Source organism: Lepisosteus oculatus, chromosome 6 (assembly GCF_040954835.1).
Source record: "Lepisosteus oculatus isolate fLepOcu1 chromosome 6, fLepOcu1.hap2, whole genome shotgun sequence".
Taxonomy (NCBI): domain Eukaryota; kingdom Metazoa; phylum Chordata; class Actinopteri; order Semionotiformes; family Lepisosteidae; genus Lepisosteus; species Lepisosteus oculatus.
The window spans coordinates 39,950,624-39,964,952 of record NC_090701.1 but is presented as its reverse complement, the minus strand read 5'-3'; the positions used below and the strand labels follow the sequence as shown (position 1 = coordinate 39,964,952).

At 37.0% G+C, this 14,329-nt stretch overlaps 1 long non-coding RNA gene across 1 annotated transcript; it reads right to left on the bottom strand.

Moving 5' to 3' along the window:
• Window positions 1-366: 366 nt before the first annotated feature.
• LOC138239355 (uncharacterized) lies at window positions 367-3,118 on the bottom strand. The gene is made up of 3 exons (XR_011189811.1): window positions 2,999-3,118; window positions 1,157-1,215; window positions 367-526 (listed from the first exon to the last, which is right to left on the bottom strand). It is a non-coding gene; the product is annotated as an uncharacterized lncRNA (long non-coding RNA).
• Between the last annotated feature and the right edge of the window lie 11,211 nt (window positions 3,119-14,329).

Here is a 14,329-nt window from a genome sequence, read left to right as displayed (position 1 = left end):
TCTCTTGGTAACAGGCAGCACTTCCAAAAGATTAATTGCAAGACATTTGTAAGCAGAATTGAGCATTACATGGAGGGAAAAAAATATCATGTAAAATCAAGTGAAATTTGAAGCGTGATACCACTTCTCTAAACTGAAACAGCCATCATGGCAGGAACTCTTCATTAGGTCAATTCACAATAAAAGTCGGCCATACAGTTTAGATCCACAATCTATAGTCAGTGGTAAAACAAAATACTGGACTAATATCAGCCCTGTCATTTGCAACACAAAGCTTTGTTTAGGCTGAATTGCAACTTAAGAACATATGAAAGGTTACAAATGAGAAGAGGCCATTCAGCCATATCATCCAGCTGTTTCTTGAAGGAAGTCAAGGCATCAATTTTAACAATGACTCCCATAACCCTTTGGGTGAAACAAAATGCAATTCCACTTGTGTCCTCTGGTCCATGTTTCACTCCTTCTGAAGAAGGCCACTGGGTTCACTTTTCCATGCCTTTGAATATTCTGAGTGCATTTTTGACAACTGAAAATTAAAACGCAGTTTTTAAGAAAACATTCGAAACAAAATGGTCTGTATCCAAACTCTGAATACATGCAATGTTCTACATTTCCACTCCCTCATCTATCTGAGCTAAAGACTGCAGCTGAAAAGGCTACCATCCAGTCCATTTTTTATTACAGAAAATGTACTGTAAGACTTCAACTACAACGTTTTTACTCACTGTAGCAAGAGAAGGCAGTCAGTGCTATTGAAATATATGATAGTGAACAGTATGATGTATAGGTGCAGCATGGTGGCACAGTGTTCAGCATTGCCAGAGCTGGGGCCCTGGCTTCAATTTCTGGGGAGCTATCTGTGTGGAGTTTGTATGTTCTGAATCCGCAACGGTTTCCTCTGGGTGGAGCACCTCCCACAGTTCAAAGACATTAATTGGGTTAAAATTACCCAATTAAGGAAAATTGGCGTGTGATTTGAGCGTGTGTATTTGTGTCTGTGTGTCTGCCCTATGACAGACTGCAATCCCATCCACAATGTACAGTTACTCTGGGTTGCTGGGATAGGCTGTGGCTCCCTTGAGACTCTGAATTGGAAGACGTCGTTAAAAAATGGTTAGAAGTGGTTAGATGGATGATGCATGATAGATGCACCTACCTATTCATGTGTCACCAGAAGATGAGTTCACCACCTCCCTTTGCGTTTCCCTGTGAACCCTTGAGGAAGTGCATTAAAATATGCGGGAAGAAACAGGTGATTTATTTTGAAATTATTGCACGGATTAGTACACAGTGAGTGTAGATACTCAGCCCAAATAATTAAATTACTATTCTCACAGATGTGACATTTAGAAAATAAATTATTTTTACAAAATTCTTATAAAATGAAAACAATTAGTTACCAATGCAGCAGCTATAAGTTTGAATCTGATTATGTCAATTTGTTCCATTTATTGAAGACAAACTTTAGACATTTTTAAATGACTTAAACTTTGAAACATGCCCCAGTCTGTCTTACTTCTATACAAAATGGAATTCATTGATTTAATTTATATGACAATTTATTGCCTTTGAGGGAAAAAATACTATAAAATATGAGATTTATGGCCTTCAAATCATTTAAAGAAATGTATTCTGAGGGAGTACTTTCTGCTTACTTGAGTTACTGCAGAATAACACAATGAAGATATTTTGAGCCTTGCTAAATTTCACTTTTTTATTAGAAAATGAAACATCCTGCTTATTGCCCTTTAAAAATGTTATAAAATATATTGTTGGCAAGAGGAATGTTACTATTTGATTTTTTTAGAGCTGCACGTGCAATTGAACCTATAGTATAAGAGCCAATATTTTATTTTATGCAATACATGATTCTCACATTGTTTGGACAAAATATTTAAGATTATACTGTAAATGTTCAGAAATGCATAAATCTTAGAGAATTGGCAGAATTTATTGCTTTGCTTCCTGTTACATTTTCTTGTGTTTCTGAAAAACAAATGATCGAAGGCGAGGCAATTCGAGGGAGAAGTGATCACATTAATGGTCTTGGGCTTTCTGTGAAGGTTGTTTTTAGGAGTTTTATCTTTGTCTTTGTCTAGGAATGAATTTAAAGCACAGAAACGAATATCTCTAGGGTGAATATTGCAAAAAGGACCAGTCATTTTAAATGGATATCTGGAGTCAGAGTTTTGACCCTTGTTTTGGAGTGATGTTTTTCTTGTTGGGGTAATTCTGCGATATTAGTTTAATCTACAGTAGAGCTCTGTGTTGGGCAAGAACAGGAAGCCTTGTAAAGAGTGATATAGATTTGTGGTTGATCGCTGTAGACTTTGATCATGCTCCAGAGGCTCTTAGCCTGAAACCTTGAGGAACCCTGCTTTTAGAGGGAAAGGAGATGGGTGGAGGGGGTGCTGTGGTGTTGATGGATGAAAAGCTACTTTCCCATTTTATAGTTTACAGTTGCACTACAGTAAAAAAAGGTACTGTAAATAGAACTTGTAGTCTTTCTTTAAAATGTGAACTACTTTGTATGCAACTACTTTTTATACAGTATATCAGAATTTATACATTCACTGTTTGTATTAAATTTTATGTAATACTTTAGCATATGTGATATTAAATTGAATCTAATTGAGCATCATTGAAAGACAACAATTATTCATTTATTATTTTGAACATTATCAATTGGGGTTAAGTAATCATCTGTGACTCCTAGAATTTTGTCTTTCTAAACTGAGATTTACTATTCATCTTATTTTTCTACTGATATTTGTGACCAATACAATATTAAAAGGCTGTGAGTGTATAATTTCGCTTGATTATTGTGGTAAACCACCCTTTATTTGTTACTGTATGCTTGTTGTAACAAGACCTACTGGCTAGAATAGAGGAAGTGTTCCTTGACGGAGGAAGAATATCTGTGAAGGAGCCCAGTCTTTTGAGACTCAAAGACATCAAAATGGGAAGTAAATTATTAAGAGTGTTGAAGTGAGCTCACCATGATTGAACTTCATAGTAAAAGACCTGATACCTCCCAGATCAACACCTGCTCTACCTGCCAGAGAGTGTGCAGATCCTGTATAGGCCTTGTCAATCACCTCCTGTAATTGCTCCTGAAGGATCCTCACCTACAAGAAACAGCCAATGAAATGAATGACTTCATTCAGGCGAGTCTGCCCTTTCAGGTTAATATGACTCAATGTGCAGCTCATCACAGTGCAGAATGGAAGCTGGCTACACCCCAGTGACAAAAGCAATCAGCAGCACATCCAGTTAAGCAGCTGAATGAAAGAGCTGCTCCACACTGAGATTAGTTTAGACAACCCTTTTTCACAGTTTATAGTAGTGACTTTAATGATGGTATTTTTCAGTGCTGCTTCAGGCTTTCCCAAATCAAAGCCTTTTCATTAGGCATCTGATAAGTTTGACAAAGCATGCTCTCTGATTAGTTTGCATGCTGATTTCCAGACGTCACACTCACAAAAGGGTCAACAGGCATCCAGCAAACATGCAAACATTATGGACCAAATGTCCTGTTCTCAAGTGACAGTTCTCACATCCTTTACAGGGTCATGGTGTACTGATGACACAGCCTGTCAGCAGTTATATTTGTCTGATTTTATCTACATTGATAGCTTCTTAATGTTGAAAATAGCTTTTGCATTTCTCTTGAACAATGGTAGCCTGAGGACCAACATTTTTTGTCAAATGAATAAAATAAGCTAAGAAGCAAAGGAAAAAGAAATATTAAATAAGGATCTAATAGCCTGAGAATAGCGTGAGAAATTATAGACTGTAAAATACTTCATTGTTTTGGTCAGGCTGTTCTCTTTTTGTTTTAGTAGATTTAGCTGAAACCAAATTCTATTTTTATGCGCTCCAGGCCACATTTTACAATTGGGTATTGTACTGTATGTAGAATTCCAGATAGTGACAAATGGAGAGACATTGATATCCATTGTAAATCAGACATTTTGGGCCGATGTTACTGGGGTCTAACTGTACTCCCTGCTAGTTGTAACAGTGCCACTTATCCCCTGAAAAGCCTGAACTACAGTATGGGAAAGTGCAGCTGTCGCAATCGTTAATGACGAACTATACAAGACAAGCATGATTAGTGTCCCCACAGGAGGCCAGGTAAGCCAGAAATATTTACTTAAGCATTAAGCCAAGGCTGACCCAAACACAGCTGGAAAACACGCTCACCATCTTCAAAGTGAAACACGTTTGAGAACTGTTGTTGCATGGTCTATGCTACCCACACTTGAAATTCCATTTCATTTCATGAAAAGACATTTCATTTGTTTTCTTCTCCTTTGCATTCGTACCCTGAAACTGAACTTCACCTGAGATTTGTTGTGTACCACAGGTTCCCCAGCCTGCACATAAACTTCCAAAACCTGAAGAATGATATGCCTCGTATTGTCGTTTGGATATATCCATGATAAGCACATTGTTACATGAACAAATTTTCAAATTTAACTGACCCCCAGTTATATATACTGGCAGGATGAAACACAGAAGCCAAGATAGAAGAAACAATTGGGATAAATATGGTCCACAAACAAACAGGCACAGGTGTAAAACTGCCTTCCTGTCTAAGCAGTAACAATTGGCTTGGCTTCTTGTTCAGAGGTAAAAAGTCTTCCGAGAGATTAACAAAGGCAGTTTACTAGGACATCCAATTCATGCATGAATTTAATCTCTTAAATGATCAATTTCTGTATTTCTAAGTGTTGCTCTGTGATGGACTGCCGTCCTGTCCTGGGTGTAACTAGCCTTAGCTCTGGGCCACAGTGACCTTGAATTGGATAAGTGGTTATTGAAAATGATGTGATGATGTTATTGTAAAAACATAAGAGTTTCCAACAAGGATTAGGAGATATTTTTAAATTAAACGGAAAATCTGATGTTCACGTGGGTTTTCAAAAGTCACTGGGTCTTAATAAAAAAGAGAAAATGAAAAAGTGAAGGAAGAGGAAGAAGAAGTAATAAAAAGTAAAACAATTGAGTAGAAACATGTCTTGCTATCATGATGTGTTGCTTTTATTACATGACAAGCATTGGCATTAGTCTTTCACATATAAGAATGTCTGGAAGTGTGCATTTAAAGCAGAATAGCCTTTTTGGCACAACAGGGAATTTAGTTTCATCCTTGCTGTTCTATATAAGCTTTTTGTTTAGACAGTGACTGGCAGCCCACTGCCTCTTTGTAACTTGGTGTATGGACTACTGTCCCTCTTGATTTTCTTTCAAGCAGTGCTATCTTTAAAACAGTCAATGAGTACTATGTCCTCTTAAGCGCATGTACTGTGTGCTATAGATGGGTCTTTGAAAGCCCAAAAGGCTGTAGCATTGTAAGAAAGAATATAGACACAAAGAGCCAATTTGACCCTGGCTGGCTAGTTGCTAACTGATTCGAGGATCTCATCCAGCTGTTTCTTGAAAGAAGCCGAATTATCAACTTCAAGAAAAGTTTTTAATGCACTTCCAGTGCTTCACTGTAATCAGAAGATGCCTGTTATTTTGTCAATGCGTGTGAGGATTTGAGGTTCCCTCCTCGTCTTCTGTAATCTTCTTAAGGGAACTGCAATGCTATTTTTAGATTTGGGGGTTACAAAGAATCAGTATTGATGAGAGCTTTTCAAACAACAATAAAAGTCAAATGTACAAAGTAACTTGTAAAACCTCCAATTTACATCACAAAATAGACAAAATGTCCAGGTATCAGCAGCACCATGTTCTGCAATTCAGAACGAGACAAAAAAAAAACTTCCAGTGACGTGAAGCAGCCTTATGACATTGTAAACAAACAGGCTTGTGAATACATCTATTTTAATCCTAAAGAAATATTGCTTTAGATTGTGAGACAGTTTTGCCTACAAATACTACTTAGTAAAATATCTGCTGCACAACTTGTACTTATTCACTCATACTTCACATTACATTAGTCATTACAGTGACTAGGGAGCAGGAAGGGCTGCATCACGTTGTAATTTGTGGGAACTCGATTGCGAGTTTGCGACAACATGGAGACTTAAAGTACTTTCACAAAGTTCATGAATTTGTGCTTAATTTGAAATTGTAACATTTTTCTATAACGCCAATTAATTTATTTTGTTACTGAGATTTAAGATCTAAGAAACTGGGACTAGAGTTCCCCTTTCTCTGTACTCTCTCCGTAGTTTTTATGAAGTTTTAATGAAGGATTTTAAAGTTTGCTTCAGTTGAATAACCCTGTCTGTGTATTTCAAAATGATGAAGCTTTCAACAACATACATACAGTAAGACTAGTGCTTTATAATAACTTATACTGTATATGTCACAACACTGCATATGAATAATATTCTCTTCCTGAAGGTAAAATTATCAATACTGTGGAGAATCCTATTGGATGATATGCAAATACTGTAATTCTGTATGGATGAAAACATCTCAGTGGCTTTTATCTTATTACTTTGCACTTAATTTTGAAGTTTTTTATTTTGCACCAGTATTCCTTGCCTTTTTTTCATTAAAAAAGTCTTTTAACTTTGCACATAAATTGAAGCACTTTTCATAAGTGTTCTTATCATTTTAATCAGTATGTGTTGGATTGCAGCCTTCTTCAGTTGCTTAAGGAATATTCTTACTTTTGATTTTAATTTATATATGGTTTTTACAGAAAATAACAATTCAATGTTTATGTCTATGAATAAACAATTAAAAACAGCCCTAATTTTCATGCTAGTTGTGGGCCTAGAGCAGCACAAAAGTATAACCAGCTATTTAATTATTTGGAGATACAGTAAATCCCTTTCAGGAGACCATACTGACTTTTACAATTCCACCTAGGGGCTTCTAATAACAAGCAATGGAGTTCAAAGAGATTAAAAAAACAGAAAAGTTCTCTATGGCAGCTAACAAGGCAGTCTTTATAGTAAATTTAGACTAAGACAACCATTTCAAAATTTAGTTTATACAATTCTAGTTGACTGTATCTTCCTAATTGTTTTGATCTGTTGTATCTTCAGGACAGAGTAAATGAAAACATTTCTTTTTTCATGAAGCACAAAAACGTCACTCACATTTTGACCAAATACTGTATATTTTGTGTGTACTGAATTTGGAAATCGACTCATTTGTTTACGAACATGACATTTTGTGCAGAAAAATAAAAATGCTAAAAATTACCTATACAATTATTCAAAGTGACCTAACCGCTTGTTGACGTCAGAAAGCACCCTAATGTATGCCATGATATGCAGTGTAATAACGAGCAACATTTCTATCCAAAAACTGTATACAGTATAACAGCTTTCAGCTTAATTACCCTTTCTACATTTAGTATGTATTACTACAGTATATTACTTTCAGACCACGAAGAAGCAAACTTAATAAGCTTTAGGCCTAATAGTTTAAATCTGACCTTTAAGACTGAATGGCTGGCCAGTTCTTCTCTCTGTTTCAATATACGTCCCTGAGGGAACCTGCAGACAGAATCTGCAATGAAGATATAAGTCTTCTCTATGTAAGGCCTTAAGCTTTGAAAGCAGCACACAAGATTAAGGTATGTTTGTAGGTCTACAAACATAGACCTTTGTAGACCTACAAAAAAGGTCTACAAATGTCCATTAATCCATTTTCTAACCTCTTTATCTGGGTTGCAGGGGAGCTGGAGCTTATCCTAGAAACAGGCACACGGCAGGGCACACACAGACATAATAATAATAATAATTGCTTACACTTATATAGCGCTTTTCTGGACACTCCACTCAAAGCGCTTTACAGGTAATGGGGACTCCCCTCCACCACCACCAATGTGCAGCCCCACCTGGATGATGCGACGGCAGTCATAGTGCGCCAGAACGCTCACCACACATCAGCTATTAGTGGGGAGGAGAGCAGAGTAATGAAGCCAATTCATAGATGGGGATTGTTAGGAGGCCATGATTGGTAAGGGCCAATGGGAAATTTGGTCAGGACACCAGGGTTACAACCCTACTCTTTTCTAGAAACGCCCTGGGATTTTTAATGACTACAGAAAGTCAGGACCTCGGTTTTACGTCTTGGCTTTACGCCTCGGTTTTACATCTTTATGTTACAGTATAGTGTCCTGTTTACAGTATAGTTTCCCCGCTACTATACTGGGGCATTAGGACCCACATGGAATGCAGGGTGAGCGCCCCCTGCTGGTCCCACTAACACCTCATCCAGCAGCAACCTTAGTTTTTCCCAGGAGGTCTCCCTTCCAGGTATCGACCGGGTCACACCTGCTTAGCTTCAGTGGGCTGCCATATCACCAGCAGCCTGACATGCATGCCAGGTCCAATTGTGCCAGAAGACAATGAACCTACCAGTATGTCTTTTAACTGTTTAACTGTGGGGGGAAATTGGAGTAAATCTGGAGTAAACTCACGTGAACACAGGGAGAACATTCAAACTCCCTGCAGACAGCACCCTAGGAATCAAACCCAGGGCCCCAGCACTGTGAGACAGCAATGCTAAGCACTGCGCCACTGTGCCGCCGCCCAAAGATGATTGCAGTGTTTTTCATTTGTCTATGTGCATTACAAAAACATTTGATTATGTCGGTCTTTCAGCATTCTTAATCACTCCTAGAACTGTTTTCTCCAGCCTCTTTATTATTTTTGCTTTTTAACCCTGTTTCAAATGGCTTTTATTATCTTTGCTCTCAGTGTGTTTGTGTGGAAGCTTGGTTATCAGTCCCACAGTGATTACATTGGAACAATGCAGGATGTGGACGTAAGAAGTCACTGGATCTGCTTTACTGGTGGGAAAATATATAGTCTGGGAGAAAGCTTGTAAAGTTAACTAGAATTAAATGAAGTAGTGCATAACCAGATATAACTTGGATTAAAATATATTGACAAGTAAATCTACCGAAACAATACAATTATAGAAATTCAGGGAAATCGGTTAAATTTATGACCTGAAACTTGTTTCTCAAGTACAGCAACAGAAACGTTGAATCTCTCTGCAGATTTTTATTCTTAAATAGGAGTATTTACAGGTTCTTTGTTCAGTTTAAGGCTAGTTGGGTTCAAAAAAAGTGTATAAACATTTTGTGCACAAGTTTTAGACATCTTCAGATCTTTTAACAAATGTTCAATGTTATGAGCAGCAACTCACTGGGCTCCACCAGTGTTTTCTACTTTTCAAATGAAACCAAAGTCATCATTTAACTATCTATAACTTTGATCAGAATTTTCATGAATTCTCAGTCTAAGCTACAAGTTTCCAATTTCGCAGAAGCTGTTCATTGATGGTTTCCATATTGAGTACCAGTCTTCCCAGGTGTGGGAAATGCTTGCTCATATATGGTTCACCAGCTCATGGCAATGTGTTGTTTTCATGCCTCCCTCATCATGTTCTCTAACCAGCCAAGGCGGACAGTGGAGTTTTTCTTCACATTAGTGTACACACATGATTTCAGCGATCTCTTAATACTCTTTAATTCTTTAGCAATTTTCAAGTCTCAGGATTCAAGATAAATGACATTGCATTTTACAATTAGATCTTTGTTTGCAGCAGTGGACAGCACAGTGGTGTAGTGGTTAACGTTGCTGCCTTGCTGCGCTGGAGACCCTGCTTTTAGTTCCCATGGTAGAGTCTGCATGTTCTCCCTGTGCTTGCGTGGGTTTCCTCTGGGTGCCCTGGTTTCCTCACGCTAGGTTAACTGGGCTTCTGACCCTGGTGGGTGCCTGTGTGTGCCCTGTTATAGACTGGTGTCCTGTCCAGGATGTATCCTGCTTTGTAATCGTACTTGCTGGACAGGCTCTGGCTCTCCTGCCACCCTGAATTAGAATAAGCAGTTATTGCATAGTTATTGCAGTTATTGCAAATGCAAAGATGGGATTGTAGAATTATAATTCCAGTTATTGAATTTGTTATTTTAAGGGAGAAATCTGCAAGTTAAGTTATCCGCTGACCAACGTACAGTAACACGGACGCTCGGAACGTATTTCCCATGTCTTCAAGTGTTTACCAACCGAGGGAGTTTTTAGGAGCATAACCCCCTTCTCTGTTTGCAAGGGAAACCTTTAAACACAAGGAACTGACATGAAGTGCTGGTAGCTAATCCATCACTTTTATTAATCTATGTTATTTTTATTCTTCAGTGTTTGTTCTGGCACAGACATACTGTGCATAAAGTTTATTTTTTAACAACACAATACTAATTGCTCAGAATTAACTGTTAACGTCAGTGGTTGATTTTTCCTTTTGAATTGTTTACCTACTGTATCTAAAGAAAGAAAAGCATGAAATGAAAACAACAAGGTTAAATATGCTTAGGGCATCTGCACAATAGTTCAAATGAATTACTTTAGCAAATGTAAAAAAGAAGAACGTATTATTAAGAGAGCCTGAAAATAATGATGTCACTCCTCGTCAATATGTGCACTGAATTAAGTAAGAGTTGTTTGATTTAGTGGGGGACATTATTAATGTTGTGTCAGAATCTTTTAAAAACAACAATAAACATCAAGAAAGCACATTACAAAGCACTGAGCTAATTAAAACTTTTCTATTGTTCTTCAGCCCAGAGCCCATGAAGTGTACACAAAAGTATTACAAAATTTGGGTGGATTCTCCATTGAGAAGCCAAGTAATATAATAAAACTATGGGGACTATGAATGACCTAACAGTCTATCATTGTGTTCATTCCCCAGTCACATTTGTCTTTTTAATTGGCTTTCAGCTGCTGTTTTGAAGAATTTGCTGTAGTTAATACAAAAAAGTTGAAAGAAATAGAATTTAAGGAAAATTCACAGAACCACAATAAACAAGGAGACCTTATTTCAGTGCAGTTTATTTGTAAAGTTTAAAAGAAATAGCATCTAAATGCAGGAAATAAAATAGAGATAGTTAGGCTTTTCCTCACCGTGTAAAAGAAAAGGGAAACTATATTCAAGAAGCAGGTTAAACAACAAATGTGTCTGTTTCTGAAAATGTTTATGTTTTTAATTTTCAAATTAGCAAAATGTGAATAAACTATTTGCACTAAAGAAGTACATAATTTTCACTAATAAACTGTTATTCTCGATTATTCCGAAAGAGATGATAGTGTAAACTTAGAAGATGCATTTTCATTGAACAGACTTTTAACATTTCTTCTCTTTAAATGTTGAGTGGCATAGCAAAGAGCCTTATTAGGAGAGAAGAAGGTGGATGTTCTCCAGCCTCCTTAAAAAGTGCTTTGTTTGAAATAATGAGAAAGTCTCAATCATGGGAAATAATGCAGGCCAAGGTACTCTGCTCAATATCACTGTAATAAACTGTTGTAAGTACAGTACAGACTGCTTCAGAGTTCTTTCCAGCTGGGATGAATAAACTCCATTTCAATAGAATTTTAAAAAAATGGAGCAGAGCTTTTATATATTCCCTAGTTTTGTACAGTGAAACAGGACATAAACAAGTGAAATTTATTTAAAAGAGTACAAACTACCAAGCAATAGAGAATTTGTGATATATAAATGCGATACAAGGAGCTGAAGAATGCTTTTAAAGTCTACAAAAGAAAGGGTGGCCTGCACTACAACTAGTCTGTTGTAATATAGAATCTATTTAGTCTTAATTCATTTGGGTCTTGACATTTGCAAACAGCAAACTGTTACAAAAAGATAAATTCACATACAACCAACTCCACTCCAATAGCATTGCATGTACTATAGTATATAGTATGCGTAAAACATAAGCAATCCTCACTTGTATGATACACAGTACTAATGCATTGGTGTAAAGTTAATTAAAATAACATTGATCAACGAAAAGAAAAACAACAGAAATCACAAACTAATAGTAATTAACTAAAATAAACAACATGAATCCCTCATCTGCATTCAGCGGATGCCTGCACTTTCTCTCTCTGTCTCCATAATGAAAGGGACAATGACACTGTCAATCTCCAGCCTGTCATTCCCTACACTGCCCACACGGGACCGGGAGTGTTCTTTACAATTCAAAAAGAAAGACCAGAAATGCATATGCAGTGGGTGCTTGAGCAGAGGGCAGGGAGAGGCTCATTCATGAACTGGATTAATCTCATGCTCCCCAGTTTGTAGCGAGTCTCATTTTCAGCTTTGTTTCATCCTGTTCTGCTGTTCTTCCATGCAAGATACCATGGACCAGACTGAAAAAGCAAATTTGCGAATGTTACATTCACAAGTGTCAAGACCCTGCTGTATTTATGTACTGTATTTCAGGGATGAACATATTGTCTTACAGTATGTTGGGGTGATGCTGTTTCTTTTGCTATGTCTTTTTGTGGAGGGTTGGCATTTGTGGATTGTTCTGTTATTCTTGCAACATTTCCTACCAAACAGTTCTGATAAATTACAGTATGTTATTGTTATATTAGCTGAAGAGTTTTAATTTCCTGGTCCAGAGCTTTCATGATGTAGTTTATTTTAGATTTTTTATGTGTAACTAGTATGTAATAACACAACATTTCGGCTGTGGAGCCGTCTTCAAGAACACCCGAAAAAGGCTCCACACCTGAAGTGTTGTTTCTTTTCTTCTCTTTTCAACCTGGAATAAACCTTTACTTGTTCCTTCTCAGCCTACGCATGCTGAAGCAGCTATCTACTTGAACTAGTATGTAATAAGCTGTGTAATGTACAGCTGTAAGATCCATAAACTTTTATAGGAAATGGGCCAAAAGCTTTGTGGGTATGACCTAGTTGAAAGAAAGTCTTTGAATTATACATTTTAGATATTATTTTTAAACCAGTTCTTGTATGTTCTTTTAAGATAAAAAGGGTTATTTAATTTTCTTCAGAATTTCCTTCTGTCACTTCATCACTCCAATCTTGTTTGAGACTTAAAATGCCCACATATTTGGGATATTTAATATTATTATTAATTATTACTGAAGAAAAAGCAAAAATACAGTATATTGAGACACCTAGAAAATAGAGCTGATCAGAGACAAACCCTGTCAAAATGGAATTTATAACTTTGATTTAAAAAAAAGGATAATTTTGGAATAACATAGTTAACACCTTATTGTTGGGAATGTACTGTACTTCCTAAAATACAGTGTCCCCAGTTACTATAGTAGGGCATTGGCCATTGATATTGTACTATAGAGGAAATAAAGCCATATACTAGGTTACCAGCATCACGTAGAGTGATAACCTGGCTATTCTTGGAGGTCTTCCATTGCAGTAGGATGTCCCAGCCTTGCTTAGCTTCTGCTATCTGACTGCTGTCTAAATTGAAAAATTAAAGTCAACAGTCACTTGTTAATCAGTAGAATGAAATATGTGTATGTGCACATAGGGACATATTATTGGGGATGTTTTGTCAACTGGGACACCGAGCTGAATACTTGTACTGTATATGAGGTGCACCTGAATCTCACCTGGGTGCTGATAAATTGGAGTTGGGAAATCCTTTAAGTGAAGTTTGTGAATAGTTGGAATTTTCTGTTTGATACATGCTGTCTCAGGTTGGAGTGGGTCCTGTCAAGATGCAGTTAAATCTCATATGAGAAGAGGTTTCCAGGGTTTCAACTGTAGACAGTCTTATTTTCTGTTATAAATTCAATAGAATAAAATCAGGAGCCAACAGAGAATTTTTTTTTAATTACAGTAATGTAAAGGGAGGGACCCATCCTGTAGTGGAGATCTTAAACGTGGTGTTTTGAACAGGAGATTCAAAAGTTAAACCAAAATTTGAATAACAGAAGTTATTCACAAGGACCGTCCAGATTTCTGTTTCAGATTTGAATTTGGTGTTATTAAGTGATGACCTTAGCCTGGATGATTTTGAAATCCAATGCTAAGTATCTAACACCATTCTTGACTTGTCAGCGCTTAACTTAAGAAAGTGGAGTTCTCTCTTTTCTTAATATACACACATCGCAATTCTTGTGTGAGTTGTGAGATATTATCCTGTATGTCTGCTGTGTGCACTGTCAAGTGGACCTCCAGAATTCTACTTCACTCCTTTTCAAACGTTTCAAGGAGGTATTGTCTGGGGCATCTGAAAATAAACTGTCAGAAAGTTGTGGAAAAAAAAACATTCACTGTGTATGCAGAAACAGAAATGTTTTTTCTCTGATAAGGTTTCACCTTAAATTGAAAATAATCAATTTTATTTTTATTTTTGAATCACCATGCAGTGAGAGTTCCAATGTGAACAACAAACATGGAAAGCAAATGTGCTGTGTGCCCAGATTCACTCAGCTCCTTGTTGTGTGTCTTTTTTTCTCCAGTAAGAAATTCAAACAAATTCATTTTTATGATGACAGGCAGACAGTGGAGATTATTTGTTTGCCACCAGCATGTTGCCCCTAGTAACCAGCTTCTACTTGCCTACGAT